Source organism: Microcebus murinus, chromosome X (assembly GCF_040939455.1).
Source record: "Microcebus murinus isolate Inina chromosome X, M.murinus_Inina_mat1.0, whole genome shotgun sequence".
NCBI classification, from domain to species: domain Eukaryota; kingdom Metazoa; phylum Chordata; class Mammalia; order Primates; family Cheirogaleidae; genus Microcebus; species Microcebus murinus.
Window position 1 is genome coordinate 8,619,497 of NC_134136.1, and position 19,818 is coordinate 8,639,314.

At 35.9% G+C, this 19,818-nt stretch overlaps 1 pseudogene; it reads left to right on the forward strand.

Moving 5' to 3' along the window:
• Positions 1-4,345: 4,345 nt before the first annotated feature.
• Positions 4,346-4,747, forward strand: LOC142865951 (small ribosomal subunit protein eS17-like; annotated as a pseudogene).
• The last annotated feature ends 15,071 nt before the right edge of the window (positions 4,748-19,818 follow it).

The following is a 19,818-nucleotide window of genomic DNA, read 5'->3' on the forward strand; positions in this document are numbered from 1 at the left end:
ACTTCAGTGGTGTTTCTGCCAAAATTGCGAAACTTTAATCTAATCATGAGGAAATACCAGACAAACTCAAATTGAGGGACTATTTCTACAAAACAATTGGCCTGAACACTCAAAAATGGCAATGCATAAAAGACAAAGAAAGGCTAAGGACCTATTCTAAACTAAAGGGAGACTGAAGGTAAAATTCATGATCCTGGATTGGATTTTGGATGGGGGGTGAGGATTGCCACAAAGAACATTATTGAGACAATTGGCAAATTTTAATATATACTGTAAATTAAATAAAAGCATTATATCAATACTAAGTAACCTGAATTTAAAAATTGCACTGTGGTAAAATGGAAAAAGCAAATCTAAAATTCAGATGGAACTACAAAAGACCCTGAATAGCCAAGAAATCCTGAGAAAGAACAAAAGCTAGAGGCATCACACTTCCTGATTCAAATTATATTACAAAGCTATGATTGTCAAAACAGTTTGGTACTGGAATAAAAACAGACATATAGACCAAAGGACCAGAATAGAGAGCCCATAAATAAACTCATGCACAAATGGTGACTAATTTTTGATGAGGGCACCAAGAAGAGACAATATGGAAAGGATAATCTCTTCAATAGATGGTGCTGAGAAAACTGGATATCCACATGTCAAAGAATGAATTTGGACCCCTATATTAAACCATATACAAAAATCAACTCAAAATGTGTTAAAAAACTAAACATAACACCTGAAACTGAAAAACTCCTAGAAGATAACACAGGGGGAAAGGCCTTGACATTGGTCTCGGTGGTAAATTTTTGGATATCACAACAAAATCTCAGGCAACAAAAGCAAAAATAAACATGTGGGATGATATCAAAGTAAAAAAGCTTCTCCACAGCAAAGGAAATAATAAAAAAAAAATGAAAAGGTAGCCCGTGGAATGGGATAAAATATTTGCAAACCCTGGGCATCTACCCAAAAGATCCAATGACACTCTACAAAAAAGACACCTGCACTCGAATGTTTATAGCAGCACAATTCATAATTGCAAGGCTGTGGAAACAGCCCAAGTGTCCATCAATCCAAGAATGGATCAATAAAATGTGGTATATGTATACCATGGAGTACTATTCAGCTCTAAGAAACAATGGTGACATAGCACATCTTATATTTTCCTGGTTAGAGCTGGAACCCATACTATTAAGTGAAGTTTCCCAAGAATGGAAAAGCAAGCACCACGTATACTCACCAGCTAATTGGTATTAACTGAACAGCACCTAAGTGGTCACATAGGTACTACAGTAATAGGGTATTGGGCAGGTGGGAGGGGGGCAGGGGGCGGGTATATACATACATAATGAGTGAGATGTGCACCATCTGGGGGATGGTCATGATGGAGACTCAGACTTGTGGGGGGGGGAATGGGCATTTATTGAAACCTTAAAATCTGTACCCCCATAATATGCCGAAATTAAAAAAAAAATTTGCAAACCATATACCTGTTAAAGGGTTCCAAGATATATAAGATATATAAGATTCCAAGATATATAAGATCCACGATATATAAGATATATTCCAAGATATATAAGAAACCCACACAACTCAATAGCAAATAAAGAAATAAATAAATAGCCCAATTTAAAAATGAGCAAAGCGAATTGTGACAACCTAAGCATCCATCAATCTATGAGTGGATTAATAAAATATGGTACATGTATACAATGGAATACTACTCAATTATAAAATATGATGGTGATCTAGCACCTCTTATATTTTCCTGGATAGAGCCTGAGCCCATCCTCCGAAGTGAGGTATTGCCAAAATGGAAGAATAGGCACTACATGTATTCACCATCAAATTGGCACTGACTGACTGATCAACACTAAGATGCTCACACAGTAGTAATATTCTTTGGGGGTTGGGGGTTTGGGGGTGAGTTAACTCACAACTAATGTATGTGGTGAGCATTGTAGGGGGAAAAGGGTATACCTCAAATCCTGGCTTAGGTGAGGCATGTCTGTACCCCTATAAATAAATATTAGCAAAGGACCTGAATAGACATTTCTCCAAAGTAGACATAAAAATTGCCAACAGGTATATGAAAAGGTGCTTAACATCACTAATAATCAGGGAAATGCAAATCAAAACCACAATGGGATAGCACCTCACACGTATTAGGATGACTATTATCAAAAAGACAAGAAATAATAAGTGTTAGTGAGGATATGGAGAAAAGGGAACTCTTGTATGCCATTGGTAGGAATGTAAATTAGTACAGCCATTGTAGAAAACAGTATTGAAGTTCCTTAAAAAATTAAAAATAGAACTTCCATATGACCTGACAATTTCTCTTTTGAGTATATACCCAAAGGAAATAAAATAAGCACCTCATAGAGATATCTTCACTCCTATGTTCATTTCAGCATTATTCATAATAGCCAAAATATGGAAACAACCTGTGTCCATCAACAGATAAGTAGATAAAACAATTGAGGCAGATATACACAATGGAATATTATTCAGCCTTTAAAAAGAAAAAAAAAGATTCTACCATTTGCCACAATATGGATAAACCTGGAGGACGTTATGCTAAGTGAAATAAGCCAATGGCAGAAAGAAAATTACAGAATGATTTATCTTATATGTGCAAGAAAAAAAAGTTGAATACATAGAAACAAAAAATAGAACAGCAGTTACCAGAGGGTATGGGGAGATATTGGTCAAAGAATACAAAGTTACAGTTATGTGGGATAAATAAATCTAGGGATCTAATATGCAGCATGAAGATTATAGTTAATAATATTATATTGTATACTGGAAATTTGCTAGGAAAGTAGATTTTAGATGCTCCTAGCACAAAAAATGTTAATCATGAAATGATAGATATGGCAATTGATTGGACTGTGGTAATCATTTAACTATGTGTATCAAAAATTTGTGGTATACCTTAAAATATATGATAAAATTTTTAAAAAGAAAAGAAAGCTGTACTGTGGCGATATAAGGAAATGCCCTTGTCCTTAGGAGATACACACTAAAGTATTTAGGAGTAAAACATCAAACAATCTGCAGTTAACTCTCAAACGTTTCAACAATAATAAAAAATAAAAAGGATAATGGAATAAGAACAGAGTGAGTGTTAATATGATGGTATGTTAACAATTAGTGGATACAAATGAAGGGTATACTATTGCAACACTTCTATAAGTTTGAAATGTTTGTAAAATAAAAAGATATATATAGTAGATGCTCAATATACTATATATTAAATAATATATAGTTTTATATTATACAACATACATTATTTTATGTATTATATATTTATTTATTTATCTCTGCACTCATCCTATATTCATTCTTTTTCTGCAGTGTTACAGGAAGATGTGCTTCTCTTAAAAGTTGAACCTTACACTTGGGTCCTAGATTGTATCTCTTCCCATGTTCTCTAGGCCCTTGATCCATTAATTATTCCATCTTTTGTATCTTCCAACATCTGCTTCCATTGGTTTCTTCTACACTTAAATCTTGCCTATCCTGAAAAATCCTCCACCTCCACTCAAATGCCCCAGCTTCTCTTTATTACTTTCACTTGCAGACTTCTCCAATTAGTCAGAGATTGGCACCTACTACTTCCATTTCCTCACCAAGGATTCACTCATCAAATGGAATCCCTCTCCCTCATTATTCACATCCAATTTGTCATTAGTCCCATCCATTCAATATTCAAAATGTATACATAATGCAACAAATTTTCACTGTTACAATCTCATTCAAACCACCATCACCCTCCCCTGAATCTCTGCCACAGCCTCCTAACTGATCTCCCTGCCTCTGCTCTTGCCTGCCTTCAAACCACCCTCCACAAAACAACCAGAAAGAGTTTTTTAAATATAGGTCAGGCAGGCCATAGTCCTGCTTAAAACCTTTCAATAGTTCTCTGTTGCCTATAGAAAAACATAGAAACTCTTTTAAAGAGTTACAAGGCTTTGCATGCTCTGGATCTTATTTCCCTCTGCAATCTCATCTTTATCCACTACTTTCAAAACATTCCTCATTCTAACCACACCAAACCACTCTCACCACACCTCTGTTCCTTTGCACATACTGCTCCAGTTTCCTGGGATACTCTTTGCTCACTTTTCCTGGTGAACTCACCCTTCATAACTCAGTTCAACTATCACCTCTAATTGAGCAACATAGTGTAATTTAAAAAGCATGGGCTATACATCCAACAGATCAGAATATAGATCCTTACTACCACTTCCTACCTATGTGACCTTGAGTAAGTTATTAACTACCATGAACCTCAGTTTTATCATCTTTAAAATGGGGATAATGGCTCTTTTACCAAGGCCCCACCAACATGGGCTGCATTCACACCAAAACCGTGAAGAAGGCAGCCTGGCTCATCATTGAGAAGAACTACATGCATCTGGGCAATGACTTCCACAGGAACAAGCATATGTGCAAAAAGATTGCCATTATTCCCAGCAAGAAGCTCTGCAACAAAATAGCAGGCTATATTGCACATCTGATGAAGTGATTCAGAGAGGCCCAGTAAGAGGTATTTCCATCAAGCTGTAGCAGGAAGAGAAAGGAGAGATAACTGTGTCCCAGAGGTCTCAACCCTGGATCAGGAGATCATTCAAGTAGATCCTGACACTAAGGAAATACTGAAACTTTTGAACTTTGGCAGTCTGTCCAACCTGCAGGTCATCAGCCTACAGTTGGGATAAATTTCAAAACACCACGTGGAGCCATTTGAATCTTTCTGGTATGCCATAATATTTTAATAAACCTAGGACAACAAAAAAATGGGGATAATAATATCTACTTCACAAAGTTGTTGTGAGAAGTAAGTAAGATAATACACTTGAAGTGGTTGGCATGGTCCCTGACACATGGGTCCTCCATAAAATCAGAATCTCCCTCCCCCCAAGGTAGAATTTAATCATTTTGTCCTCTACAAATCCATAGCACTTTGTTTAGAGCTCTACAATAACCCTGACTTCTAACTATTTGTTTGCTTCTTTGTCTCTATGAACTAGACTCTTTAAGGGCTTAGACTGTCTCATTCATCTTTTGAATCCCAACACCTAGCACAGAGCCTGGGAACAAATAAGTAAGCATTAAATGTTGAGTTGTTTGCTTGTTTGTTTGAAACTGACTTCTGCACCAGATATTCAAGTAAAATTTTTCTCCCTTAGATCACTCATGACCTCTTCATTGTCATATCAGTGGATACTCAAGTTTCTTCCCTTGCCTAGAATAGCTTCCCTTTTTCTAATAAATCTTTCTGCATGGGGTAGCTCAAGTCTCTCCTTCTCCCAGAAAGTCTCCCTGATAATCCGATTGAATCCTCCCCATAAACTGATACAGTTCTTAGGTGTCTTTCTAACTAAGACTGCCTAGTCTAAAGAAAAGAAAGGGAAAGGAGAGAAAGAAAGAGAAAGGGACAAAGAAAGATAAAAGAAGTAGAATCAGGATTCAAAAAGATCTTAACAGGCTATACAGGGTAGCCATACCTAAGAAACAAAATATAATCAAAAGAAAAATAAATTTCCACAAAAAAAATTATGCTGTACAGCCCCATGTAGTAAAACTAAAGCATAGAAGTTACAGAGGATGGATTACAGCTCCAGTTAAGATTGGAAGGAATTGCACTGAGTTCACCATCATAGGAGGCCTTAAAGCACCTTCTAGATGATTCTTTGACAGGTGTGGTTTCAAGAGGAGAATCTGGCATCCACCATCTGGAGATGGTAGACCAAAGTACTTTATGACATTCTTGTCCTGAGATTTCCTGGTTCTACAAAAGGGGAGGAATAGAGACGACAACAGTGTGAGAGGCACTGGCAGATCATAAGAAAGATAAAGTACACAAGAAAGAAGCAAAGAGATGAAAGGAATGAGGGGGAAAAATGGGTGCTGGCTCTAGAGGCATCTGGGAGGTAAGAGTAGAGAACTGATAGCATGGAAGATGCCAAAGTCTTGTTCATGTTCTCAAAGAGCTTCCCTGTGATTCTCCCTTTCCCTGAACTCTTCAAATTCTTGAGTCAGGATGGCCTTGTCTTCTTCCAGGCCTACTGGAAGCTGCCACAGCCACCATGGCCATCTGGTCTATAGCTCTCCAGTTCTATTGTCTGGGTGTCCTAAAGCATTAGTGAGTAGCAGTTGCCAGCAGAAAGGACATTGCTGAGACAAGACAAAAGGTACACAAGCTCTATTTCTCTCTCCTCTCTGCTTCCATGCCTGGCAGCTTTTACCTCCCTATCCCATAGGCATAGGGAAACTGAGGAAATAAGAGCTAGTTTTTGAGATGAGTTTTATTCATTCTGGGGCCAGGAGCATGAAGTCAGAGTGCAAGTGTGAATTTGCAACATAAGAAAATCAACCAATGTAATTTACCGAATTAATATAATAAAGAGGAAAAAAAACACATGATTATCTCAATTGATATTTTCCTGATAAAAACACTCAATAAACTAGGAATAGAAGGAAACTTCTTCAACAGCTAACATCATATTCAGTGGGAAAAAAACCTGAATGCTTTCCTCCTAAGATAAGGAAAAAGACAAGAATGCCCATCACTGCTATTAAACATTGTACTGAAAGTTCTAGTCAGAGCAATTAGACAAGAAAAAGAAATAAAAGCATCCAAATTGGGAATGAAGAAGTAAAACTATCTTTATTCACAGATGATATGATCCTATATAGAGAAAATTCCAAATAATTTATGAGAAATCTACTAAAGTTAATAAATTCAGCAAATTGCAAGGTACAAGATCAAGACACAAAAATCAGTTGTGTTTCTAAACACTTGTCATGAACAATCTGAAAAGAACTTAAGAAAGCAATTCCATTTACAATAGCATCAAAAAGAATAAAATACCTAGGAATAAATTTAAGGAAGAAGATGAATGACTTGTACACTGAAAATTATAAAACATTGCTAAAAGTAAAGACCAACTAAATAGAAATACATTTCATGTCTATGGGTCATTAGACTTAATATTGTTAAGATGTCAATACTACCCAAATTCATCTACAGATTGTATACAAGCCCAATAAACATTCCAACTGCCATTTTTACACAACTGGAAAAGCCAATCCTCAAATTCATATGGAAGTGCAAGGGGCCCCCAAATAACAAAAATACTCTTGAAAAAAATAACAAAGTGGGATGACTCACACTTCCCAATTTCAAAACGTACTGCAAATTAGAGTAATCAAAATGATTTGGTAATGACATAAAAAAAGATATATAGAACAATGCAATAAAACCGAGAGTCCAGAAATAGATCCATACATGTATGGTCAATTAATTATCAACAATTGTGCCTAGTCCATCCAATAGGGAAAGAAAATGGTGCTGGCAAAACTGGATTTCCACATACAAAGAATGAAGTTTGACCTCCACCTCACACCAGATATAAAAATCAACTCAAAATGAATCAACAATCTAAATATAAAAGGTAAAATCATTTAAAAAATGCTTAGAAGAAATTGTGGGAGTAAATCATCATGACCTTGGAATTGGCAATAAATTCTTAGATATAACACCAAAAGCACAAGCAACAAAATAAACAATAAACAAATTGGACTTCTTCAAAATTAAAAACTATTTTTAAAAAATTAAAACTTTTTGTGCATCAAAGGGCATTATCAACAAAGTGAAAAGACAATTTACAGAATTGGAGAAAATAGTTGCAAATAATTTACCTGATAAGGGCTTAGTACACAGAATTTTAAAAGAACTTCTACAACTCTGCAACTAAAAGACAACCCAATTTTAAAATGGGCAAAGTACTTGAATACATATTCTCCAAAGCAGATATATAAATGACCAATGAGCACATGAAAAGATCTTCAACATCATTAGTCATTAAAGAAATGTAAATCAGAACAAAAATGGCATACCATTTCACACCTACTAGGATGGTTATAATATAAATAAATAAGAAAGTAACAAGTGTTGGCAAGGATGTGGAGAAATTGGAGCTCTCATATATTGGTGGTGGGAAAGTAAAATGGTACAGCTGCTGTGGAAAAAAAATTGGATATTCCTCAAAAAGCTAAATATAGAATTACCACATGACCCCTCAATGCCACTTCTAAGTATATACTCAAAAGAATTAGAAATCCAGGACTCAAACAGATACTTGTATACCAATGCTCATTGCAGCATTATTCACTACAGCCAAAAGGTAGAAACAACCCAAGTGTCCATCAATAGATGAAGGGATAAACAAAATGTGGTGTATAACAATGAAATATTATTCAGCCATAAGAAGGAATGGGAAGTTCTGATAACATGCTATAACATGGATGAATCTTGAAAACATTATGCTAAATGAAAAAACCCAGACAGAAAAGGACAAATATTGTATGATTACACTTATATGAAATATCTAGAATAGGCAAATTTATAGAGCCAGAAAATAAATCAGAGGTTACCAATCTGAGGTGAGGGGGGGAATGGGGAATTGTTATTTAATAATTCAGTTTCTGTTTGGAGTAATGAAAAAAGTTTTGGAAATGGAGAGTGGTGACAGTTGTACAAGTTTGTGAATGTAATTAATGCCACTGAATTGTACACTTAAATATGGATTAAATGGCAAATTTTATGTTATATATATTCTACCACAATAAAAGAAATTTCAAAAAGAAGAGAAAAAAGTCAAATTAGGAGGTCATGGAAGAGTTGCTTCCTACAGAAGGAGGTGATACTTAAGGATCTTGAAGGATAAATATGAGTTCCTTAAACAGAGAAAGGGAATAAGAGTCTGCATGCAGGTGCTAGAAAGACTATATCATGGTCTGACAGGCAGTGAGTCATGGAGGGCTCTGAATGACGTTTTGAGGGCTTAAGCTTTAACACACAACAATGGACAGCCCTGAGGAGTTTTAGGCAGACAAATAGCATGATCAAATTTGTGAAGTAGATTATTCTGGCTACAGTATGGAGAATGAATTGCAAGGGAACAAGGATGAAGTTGTGGAGACCAGTTAGTAGTCTTTGGGTGTGTGTGTGTGTGTCTGTGTGTGCACATGTGCATGCACCTTATATAGGTCATTTAATATAATCTCAACAACTCTTTGAGGTAAACATTCTTATTCTTGTTCTATAGGAAGGAGTCTTTTGTAAAAGTTCAAGCAAGAGGTGATAGTGATTTGAACTAAAACATTAGAACTAAAACATTCTATCTGTCAAGATAGAAAGATCTTGACAGATTGGAAGAACATTCTGATAGCTTGGAATGAATCTTTGTGAGGAGAGATAAAGAAGTTAATGATAATTCCATCTGCAAGAATAGATGAGTAGTGTAAGCAAAGACATGGAAATTCTAAGAAAGAATCAAAAAGAAATGCTAGAAATCAAGAACACTTGGCCGGGTGTGGTGGCTCACACCTGTAATCCTAGCACTCTGGGAGGCCGAAGCGGATGGATTGTTTGAGGTCAGGAGTTCGAGACCAGCCTGAGCAAAAGAGAGACCTCGACTATACCAAAAATAGAAAAAATGAGCCGGGCATGGTGGCTCATGCCTATAGTCCCAGCTGCTTGGGAGGTTGAGGCAGGAGGATGGCTTGAGCCCAGGAGTTTGAGGTTGCTGTGAGCTAGGCTGATGCCACTGCACTCTAGCCCAGACAACAGAGTGAGATTCTGTCTCAAAAAAGAAAGGAAGGAAGGAAGGAAGGAAGGAAGGAAGGAAGGAAGGAAGGAAGGAAGGAAGGAAAAACAACACTGTAACATAAATTAAGAATGTTTTTGATGGGTTTGTTAGCAGACTAGACATAGCTGAGGAAAGAATCAGTGAGTTTTAAGATACAAATACATGGGAATTAAACAACATGGTTCTTGAACAACCATTGGCTCAATGAAGAAACTAAGAAGAAAATCAAAAAAATTTTTGAAACAAAGGAAAATGTAAACAGAGCATGCCAAAACCTGTGGGATACAGCAAAAGCAGTACCAAGAGGGTAGTTTATAAGCAATAAATCCATACATCAAAAAAGAAAGATTTCAATAAACAACATAAAGATGCACCTCAAGGAACTAGAAAAGCAAGAACAAAATTAGTAGAAAGAAATAATAAAGATCAAAGCATAACTAAATGAAATTGAGACTAAAAAAATTACAAAGGATCAATGAAACAAAAACTTGCTTTTTTTAAAAGATGAACAAAATTGACAAACCACCAAATAGACTAACCAAGAAGAAAATAGAGAAGATCCAAATAAATAAAATCAGAAATGAAAAAAGGAGACATAAAACTAATATCAAAGAAATAAAAATAATCACTAGAGACTATTATGAACAAATTGGAAGACCTAGATGAATGGATAAATTTCTGGATACATACAACCAACCAAGATTAAACCAGGAAGAAATAGAAAACCTGAATAGATCAATAGTGAGTAATAAGATTGAATTAGTAATATTAATAAAAAGAGTCTCAAAAAACAAAAGCTCAGAACTGGATGGCTTTACTGCAGAATTCCATCAAACTTATAAAAAACTAACGTCAAATTTTCTCTACCTATTCCAAAAAATTGCAGAGAAAGAAATTCTTCTTAACTTATTCTACAAGGTCAGCATTACTCTGATACGAAAACTAGACAATGACATAACAGAAAAAGACTACTACAGGCCAATATCCCTAATTAGCATAGATGCAAAAATCCTCAACAAAATGCTAGCAAACAAAATCCAAAAATGCATCAAAAAATAATACACAATGATAAACTGGGATTTACCCCAGGGATGCGAGGATCCTTCAACATATGCAAATCAACAAATATAATGTATCATAACAACAGAATGAAAAACAAGAACCATATGATCATCTCAATTGCAGAAAAATCATTTGATAAAATTCAACATCCTTTCATGATAATAATTCTCAACAAATTGAGAATGGAAGGAATATACCTCAACATAATAAAGGTTATATAGGACAAAGCAACAGCTAACATCATAATGAATGGGGAAAAGCTGAAAGCCTTTCCTCTAAGAACTGGAATAAGACAAGGATACCCACTCTCACCATTTTTATTCAACAGAGTACTAGAAGTCCTAGACATAGCAATCAAGCAAGAGAAACAAATAAAAGGCATCCAAATTGGAAAAGAGGAAGTCAAATCCTCCCTCTTTGCAGATGACATAATCTTTTGTTGTTGTTGTTGGAAGAGGCTTCATTTAGATACACCAATAGGCTCTGTTGTATGTGGCTAGTAGAAGTGTAAATAGGTGCAACCATTATGGAAAACAAGTTGGCATTTCTTTATGATGAAAACAACATGATGTTGTACAACCCAGCAATTCCTCTTCTCTCCTATCCACCCAACAGAAATGCTTGCATGTGGGCACCAGAAGACATGTATGATAGTATTCTTAACAGTGTGGTTTATTTTTGCAAAAACCTGGGACAGCCTGAGAGCTCACGGACTGGAGAGTGGTTAAATAAATAGTTTTTTTCACGCAATGAAATATTACACAACATTGAATCTCAGAGTCATGTTTTTAAAAATAGAAGTCAGATCACATATTCCTCTACTCAAAACCCCCAATGGTACTTTGTTATAGCAGCCTGAACTGACTAACACATAAGAATTACCAGTTGAAAGGTCAGATGATATAATCTTATACATAGGAAAACCTAAAGACTCCACCAAAAAAAAAAAAAAACAATTAGAACTGATAAACAAATTCAGTAAAGTTACAGGGTACAAAATCAACATACAAAAATCAGTAGCATTTCTATATACCAATAATGAACTAGCTGAAAAAGAAATAAAAAATTAATCCCAATAGCTACAAAAAATGAAATAAAATACCTAACAATAAATTTAACCAAAGAGGTGAAAGACCTCTACAATGAAAACTACAAAACACTGATCAAAAATTTGAAAAAGACACAAATAGAAAGACATCCCATATTCATGGGTAATAAGAATTAATATTGTTAAAATGCCCATACTATCTAAAACAATCTACAGATTCAATGCAATCTTATCAAAATATCAATGACTTTCTTCATGGAAACAGAATAAACAATCCTAAAATTTACATGGAACCACAGAAGACCCTGAATAGCCAAAGCAATACTGAGCAAAAAGAACAAAGCTGGAGGCATCATACTACCTGACTTCAAAATATGTTACAAAGCTATATTAACTAAAATAGCATGGTATTGGTATAAAAACAGACACATAGACCAACAAGACAGCATAGAGAACCCAGAAATAAATTCATATATTTACAGCCAACTGATTTTCAACAAAGGTACAAAGAACATACATTGGGTAAAGGATACCTTTTTCAATAAATGGTTCTGGGAAAACTGGATATCCATATGTAGAAAAATTAAATTAGACCACTATCTCTCACCATAGACAAAAATTAATTCAAAATGGATTAGAGACTTAAACATAAGACCCAAAACTATAAAACTACTAAAAGAAAACATAGGGAAAACTCTTCAGGACATTGGTCTAGGCAAAGATTTTATGGCTAAGACTCCCAAAGCATAGACTACAAAAACAAAAAAATACAAATGAGACTATATTAAACTACAAAGCTTCTGATTGCCAAGAAAACAATCAACAGAGTGAAGAGACAACCTCCTCAATGGAAGAAAATATTTGTGACCTATTTGTCCATCAAGGGACTAATATCCAGAATATACAGGAACTCAAATATCTCAACAGCAAAAAACAAAACAATTAATCCCATTGAAAGTGGGCAAAGGATCTGAATAGACATTTCTCAAAAGAAGACATAAAAATGGTCATTTTTTCATGACCATATGAAAAAATGGTCAACATCACTAATCATCATGGAAATGCAAGTCAAAATCAAAATGAGATGTCACTGGATTAGATATTATAGTTAGAATGGCTATTATCAAAAAGACAAAAATAACAAATGCTGGTAAGAATGTGTAAAAAAGGGAACTCATACATTGTTGGTGGGAATGTAAATCAGTACAGCCATTATTATGGAAAACTATATGGAGGTTTCTCAGAAAATTAAAAAACAGTTAGACAGTCCAGCAATACCACTACTGGGTATTTATCCAAAGGAAAGGAAATCAGTATACCAAAGGGATACCTACACCCCCATGTTTATTGCAGCACTGTTCACAATAGCGAAGATATGAAATCAATTTAATTGTTCATCAATGAATGAATGAATAAAGAAAATGTGGTACATATACACAGTGATATACTATTTGGCCATGACAAAGAATAAATTCGTGTCATTTGCAGCAACATGGATAGAACTGAAGGTCATTATGTTAAGTGAAATAAGCCAGGCACAGAAAGACAAATATCACATGTTCTCATTCATATGTGGCAACTAAAAAAGTTGATCTCATGGAAGTAGAGAATAGGATGGCTACCAGAGGCTGGGAGAGTGGGAGGATGAAGAGAGGTTGTTTAATAGGTACAAACATACAGTGAGATAAAAGGAATAAGTTCTAGTGTTCAATAGCACAGTAGGGTAACTATAGTTAATAATAATTTATTATATATTTCAAAATAGCTAGAAGAGAAGATTTGAAATATTCCCAGCACAAAGAAATAATAATTTTTTGGAGTGATAGATATCCTAACTACCCTGATTTGATCATTACACATTGCATGCATGTGTCAAAATATCACATGTACCCCATAAATATGTACAATTATTATGTATCCATTTGGAAAATTAAATAAATAAAGGGATAGAGCAAGATATACCATGCTAATACTAATCAAAAATAAAAGCTGGAGTAACTGTATTATATTAATTTCAGACAAAGGAGACTTCAGAGCAAGGAAAATCATCAGGGATAAAGAGGGGCAATACAGAATGATAAACAGGTCAATTCTCCAAGAAGATTTCATCCTTAATGTGTATGCATCTAACAGCAGAGTGTCAGCATACATAAAACAAAAACTGATAGAATTTCCTGAAGAAATAAGATAAATACTTTATTACAGTTGGAGACTTCAATACCCCTCTTTCAAAAATGGATAGATCCAGCACACAGAAAATCAGTAAGGACATAGTTGAACGCAACAGCACTCAATCAACTGGATATAATTGACATCTATAGAATACTTCAACAATTCAAGGGGAAAAAAAAATTGTTGTTTGAATGACAAAAGCAACGCAGGTTAATTGAAATAATTCAAATAATACAAAAGTTTCTACAATAAAATTAACATATTCTTCCACTCCCCTTCCAAAGCTAGCCCCATACATAATATGACTACTGTTAAAAATTTAGAGTGAATCTTTCCACACTTTCTCCTTCACACATACAAACATATAAACATAGTATGAATTTATTTTCTTTCACAAAAATGTGGTCACTATAGCCTTCTCTTTTACTTAGCAATATAGCATGGATAGCCTTCCAAATCAATATACCTTATTCCTTTGGGTGACTGGATAGTAGCAGATATGCCATGATTTTTATAACTAGTTCCCTATCAGTGGACATTCAGGTTATTGCTATTACAAACAATATTGCAGTAAACATCCTCATACACATACCTATACATACTAGTACTTTTATTTCTAATAGTCATATTCCCATACGTGAGATTTCCAGGTCAAGGAGTATGTAAATTTTTTGTTTTAATAAATATAATTGGAGTACTTCTTATTGCACATGGCAGATTATATACATATTTATCCATTATCTCTTCTAAAACTGCTGTAAAATGAGAGGAAATGAATTTTTAAGGGGTAGAAACCCAAAAGACAAAGAGAATAAAGAATGAAGGCAGCAACAGACAAAAGATGCCAACACAATTTTGAAAGATGAGAAGCAGATGGAGGTCTGCAGAAAGAGCTGAAAAAGCTGAAGAGCAAGTGCTTGCAGAGGGGAATAAGAAATGAGAAGCAAGACAATTCACGCTGCAGAATGCCTGGAAAGCTCAGGAATTAGAGACACTATCACTAGTCTATCACTAAACACTAATGACCACTGTCTAAAAGAAGGCAAGGATGTGGCAAGAAGCTGAAAACAGAGGATTTGGCTGCATGTGTGTGTGTGTTGTGCATTCAGACCACTCTGAGGTCCTTTATTTCATCCTGCTCAGCCAAGAAAATACCCTTTCTCTAATTCTGGCAGGAGACTGGAAGTTTATTCAGAGAAAATTGATCCAGTAAAATCCCAGACCCAGATACCCCAGGTAGAGTGAAAGGTAATGAAAGGGTGTCATATTGAAAATAGGGACATTAAATCAAAATCTACAATAACATCCCTATCCCTCCCCACCTCAGATAGCTTGATTCCAAGAAAACTGACAGTCAGGTATATATTTCCAGGCAGTAAACTGAAGGATTCATCTCTGAAGAAATTAAACTGCTCTCAGAGAAAATACCTACAGTTACTGTTATTATGGGGTCCTCAGTAAACTAGTTAGGTTCTCTCTCACTGGTCATCTTACAGTGAAGCTCCTCAGCTGATAAGCTCTGACCCATAAGAAAGCCTCCTATATGAAAGATAAAAAACAAAACAAACAAATCAGATGAAACAGTGAAATAGAGCAAGAGAAATTGGTTTTAATTATCCTCAGAGATCTAAGATATTATAACCATGAAATAAAAACAGGATGCTATAAAAAATAAACATTTAGAAAACTAAAGAGAAGTCATAAAGATATCCTCTATTGTCTTATAATATCTACAATTTACTCTTTTACATTTATATACTGAATTCTATGCATCTTATATGGTACAAGGTGAAGATCTAAATGTATTTTCTTACAAATTAACAGATAACTGTCCCAATATCATTTATTAAATAATCCACATATAGAGACCTTGGTTCACATCATTGATAGTTACCTTAGGATGAAATCTTATAAATGGGATTACTGGGTTAAAGTGCAAAAACAACTTTAAAGCTTTGAAAATCGTCAAATTACCCACCAAAAGTGTTGTGCCAATTTTCATTCCCACGAGCAGTGTATGATAGTGTATTTCCTACACCGTCACTACTACTGAGTACTATTATCTTCTCCAATTTTATGATCCAACAGTGGTATTCTTCTATTTATTATTTTTGCGTAATTACTTTTGGTTTTGGCAAAGTGTGGGACTAAATTTACTTATAGGAGAAATTCCAATGATCTCATCATTTTAGCAGTTCCTTGTGACTTCTTTCCTAGCTTTGCATTTTCTTGTCCTAACCTTGCCCTTATTCACACATATCCCTGCACGTTGCTTTATATACATGAGCCCTAGGGTTCTGGGTCTAGCCTTACAAGGAGACAGCTGTATGATATAAGATCTTGCCAATTAAAAAATCTTCACATCATTTCCGCAGTGAAGTTTACCAACGTATTAAAATTTGAAATACACTTACCCTTTGGCTCAGTAATTCCCATTGAAAGAATGTAACCGTAAGGAAAAGATAATTAGAGAACCATGTAAAATTGTAGGTATAAAACTATGCAGCGGCATTGCTTGTAAAGGCGAAAATTTAGAAATAACTTTAATGCCATCAATAGGGAACTGGTTAAATAAAGTATTCTACATTCTATTAAATGGAATGCAGATCATATTTTTAAGAGTTTAATATATATAAGCATGGAAAGATGCATGGTCAGGATTTTTAGGCACATTTCAAAATGGAATATACATTCATTATGCATATATTTATTGAGCATCTACTCTGTACCAGGCACTGTTCTAGATGCTGGGAAGAGAATGAAAAACAAGAACATGATCATGCTTTTATTGAATTTAATTCTAATAGCATATAAACTATAATTTAATTTATACAAAATTGTGCATGTTATGTATATGTGTGTTCACATTTGTGTAAAGAGAAAGATAACTTCCATAACTAGCTAAGTTAGAGAAGAAGAACACCTGGGAAGTCCACTATACAGTCATTTTTTCTGAGCGGTAAGATTTTAGTTAATTTTCATTTTCTCAAGGCTTACAGTCAAAAGAAACAACAAAGTTATATCCATTTGGGGGGGAAATTCCCATCATCATCCTTCACTCTTCAGTCCCCATCACTGTCCTTGCAAAATGTCCCAGGAAGAACAGCTAAGTTATCATGAGTCACCAATACCCCTTTATAAACTTTTTCATGATCCCTTTTACGGGGTAGTTGGCCAAGCAAAAATATTCCTAAGGGTAAAGTAGAGTGCTTGGAAGTGGGGAGATGACCACACAGTTTTCTGAGGAGAGTTGGGAGAGGCAAGTGCATCTAAGTCTGAGGGAAGGGAAAGTTCCCCTCAATGCCAAAGAGATTGCAGACTTTCCCACCTTTCTTGGTCCCAAAGTCTCACCTTCACAGCATCCTAGGGGAGCTGTACTCTCTAGCCTTCTAGGGGCCCTTTGACAGACAGAAAAATCCTAGGGAGGACAAAGGCTGTCATCTGTGCAAATGTGTCCTTCTGCTTTTCTCCTCCCTACAAATAGACTCATTAGGTTTTTGGCATCCCTCAGAGAGTGGGAGCCAGCCCCTCACTGCTGACAATTCCCATTAGCTTGCCTTGCCTTTATTGCAGCCTTTGCATTGCAGTGAGCAAATTCCATTCTCCAGGAACATTCCCTGGTCCACCAGCTAAGTTATGAAGAAAGATATAACCAGATAAGTCATAGAAGAAGAGCATCTGGGAAGGACTCACACTTCTTATGTAGCATGCTGGGTCCCAGAAATAGAGTAAGGTGGGGTACTCCTTAACTGAGGTTGTCCTCCCATCCCAATCCCTTGGATTCCATCCCAAGTGCTATTGCCTTTAATTAACAGACAGACATTTACTTAGAAGTATAACATAGCAATTAAACGTTTAGTTTACAGTCCAGGAGAACTGACAGATGTGTACAAAACAAACCTTAATACCAACCAGGAAGAATTAAATGACACAATAAAGTATAAGCAAGAGCTAAGTGATTAATCTGATTGGAAGATCATAGCCCACTTCACAGAGGAAGTGGCATAGGAGCTAAGGCTTGAAGGATGAGTTAGATGTCAACAGATAAAAATGATAAGCGCCATCAATCCAGGTTGAGAGAAGAATATAAGCAAGGCCACAAAGGCAGAGAAGTAAGAGAAGTATGAGCTGTGGCTGAATGAGAAGTCGCCACAGCCTTGGTGCTCAGTGCTCACTAGATGTTGAGTGATTATATGTAGGATTCCTGGAGAAATGTAATGGGAAAGGACATCACAAAAAGTGGCAGAGGCCAGATTGCAAGGGCCCTTGAGTGCTGGGTTAAGGATTTTTGATTTAGTTATTTAGGAATTACAAGGGAGAGAAGTGACAGGATCTAGCCTCTGCCATAAAAAGACAATTCCAGCAGTTGTATAGAAGGTAAAGTGAAGGCAATGAGATTGGCACAGAAAGAAGACCAGTTAAGAGGCTACTTCAGTGTCTATGTGAGAGATAACAAAGGCCTGGACTAGGGTAGTAACAATGAAAATGGAGAAAAGAGATACAGATTTGGGAGTCCTTTGTATATAGGAGATGTCCAAAGCTATGAGAATTGGATGAGCTTTCCCTAGGACAAAACATACGATGAAAAGAAAGGAGAATCAAAAATGAAACCCTGGGGAAACTAACATTCAAGGGATAGGAGAAGAGTTCTCAAATGAGACTGAAGAATAGCCATAGGAACAGTAGAAGAACCAGTAGAGTATGATGCTCTGAAAGTCATGGGTTGGAAGTCCCTCAAGGTCCAGAGTACCTTGGAGCTAACCCTCCTCTGATCTGACCAAAAAAGTAGCTTACCATTGTGATAGCTTTTTTTTTAGCAACCATGTCATAATTTTGGCTCCTACCTAGTTTGTTGTCAGCTACAACTCCAAAGTCTAACCATAAGAATTGCAATCCAGTCAGATCTGTCTGTCTTAGACTTTTGCAGTTAATTGCAAAAGCAGGACTTATTTTGTTGCTATTTAATGTCACTATGTTTGTTTTCACTTGTTATTCTAGCCTGTCCAAGAATTTTTTGACATCTGGATTCTGCAATCCAACACATTGGCTCTTTCTCCCAGCTTTCTGTCATTTATAATTTGATCAGCTCACTGTCTATGTCTTCATCCATATCATTGATCAAAATGTTGACTAGAAAAGGATCCAGTTCAATGTGGCACTGGATATCTTCTTTAGCCTGACCTAAAGCATGTTTGGGTTCAAATTATGAATCTTGTACTGTTTCATCATTGAGCACATATTTCTGATGTCCACAAAGATATCACGGAGAAAATTTACTAAAATCAGTATACACCATGACTAATGCATTCTCTTTGTCTATATGTCTAGCAACCACATTCAGGGAAGAAACTGGTTTCTTTTGATAGGCCAACTCCTAGTAATCACTTTGTTTTCTAGATGTTCACAAGCCATCAGCTTACTAATCATTTCTAAAATGTTGCTGAGCATTGGCACCTAGTTTTTAGTCTGTACTTTCTAGAATCTGACTCCAGTCTTTGGGACCTCTCCTCAAAGAACATTTACAGGGCCGGGCGCGGTGGCTCATGCCTGTAATCCTAGCACTCTGGGAGGCCGAGGCGGGAGGACCACTTAAGGTCAGTTTGAAACCAGCCTGAGCAAAAGCGAGACCCCATCTCTACTAAAAACAGAAAGAAATTAGTGGGACAACTAAAAATATATAAAAAAAATTAGCCGGGCATCGTGGTGCATGCCTGTAGTCCCAGCCACTAGGGAGGCTGAGGCAGAAGGATTGCTTGAGCCCAGGAGTTTGAGGTTGCTGTGAGCTAGGCTCACACCATGGCACTCTAGCCTGGGCAACAGAGTGAGACTCTGTCTCGAAAAAAAGAACATTTACAGGAATGCTACAAATAGTACCTGCAA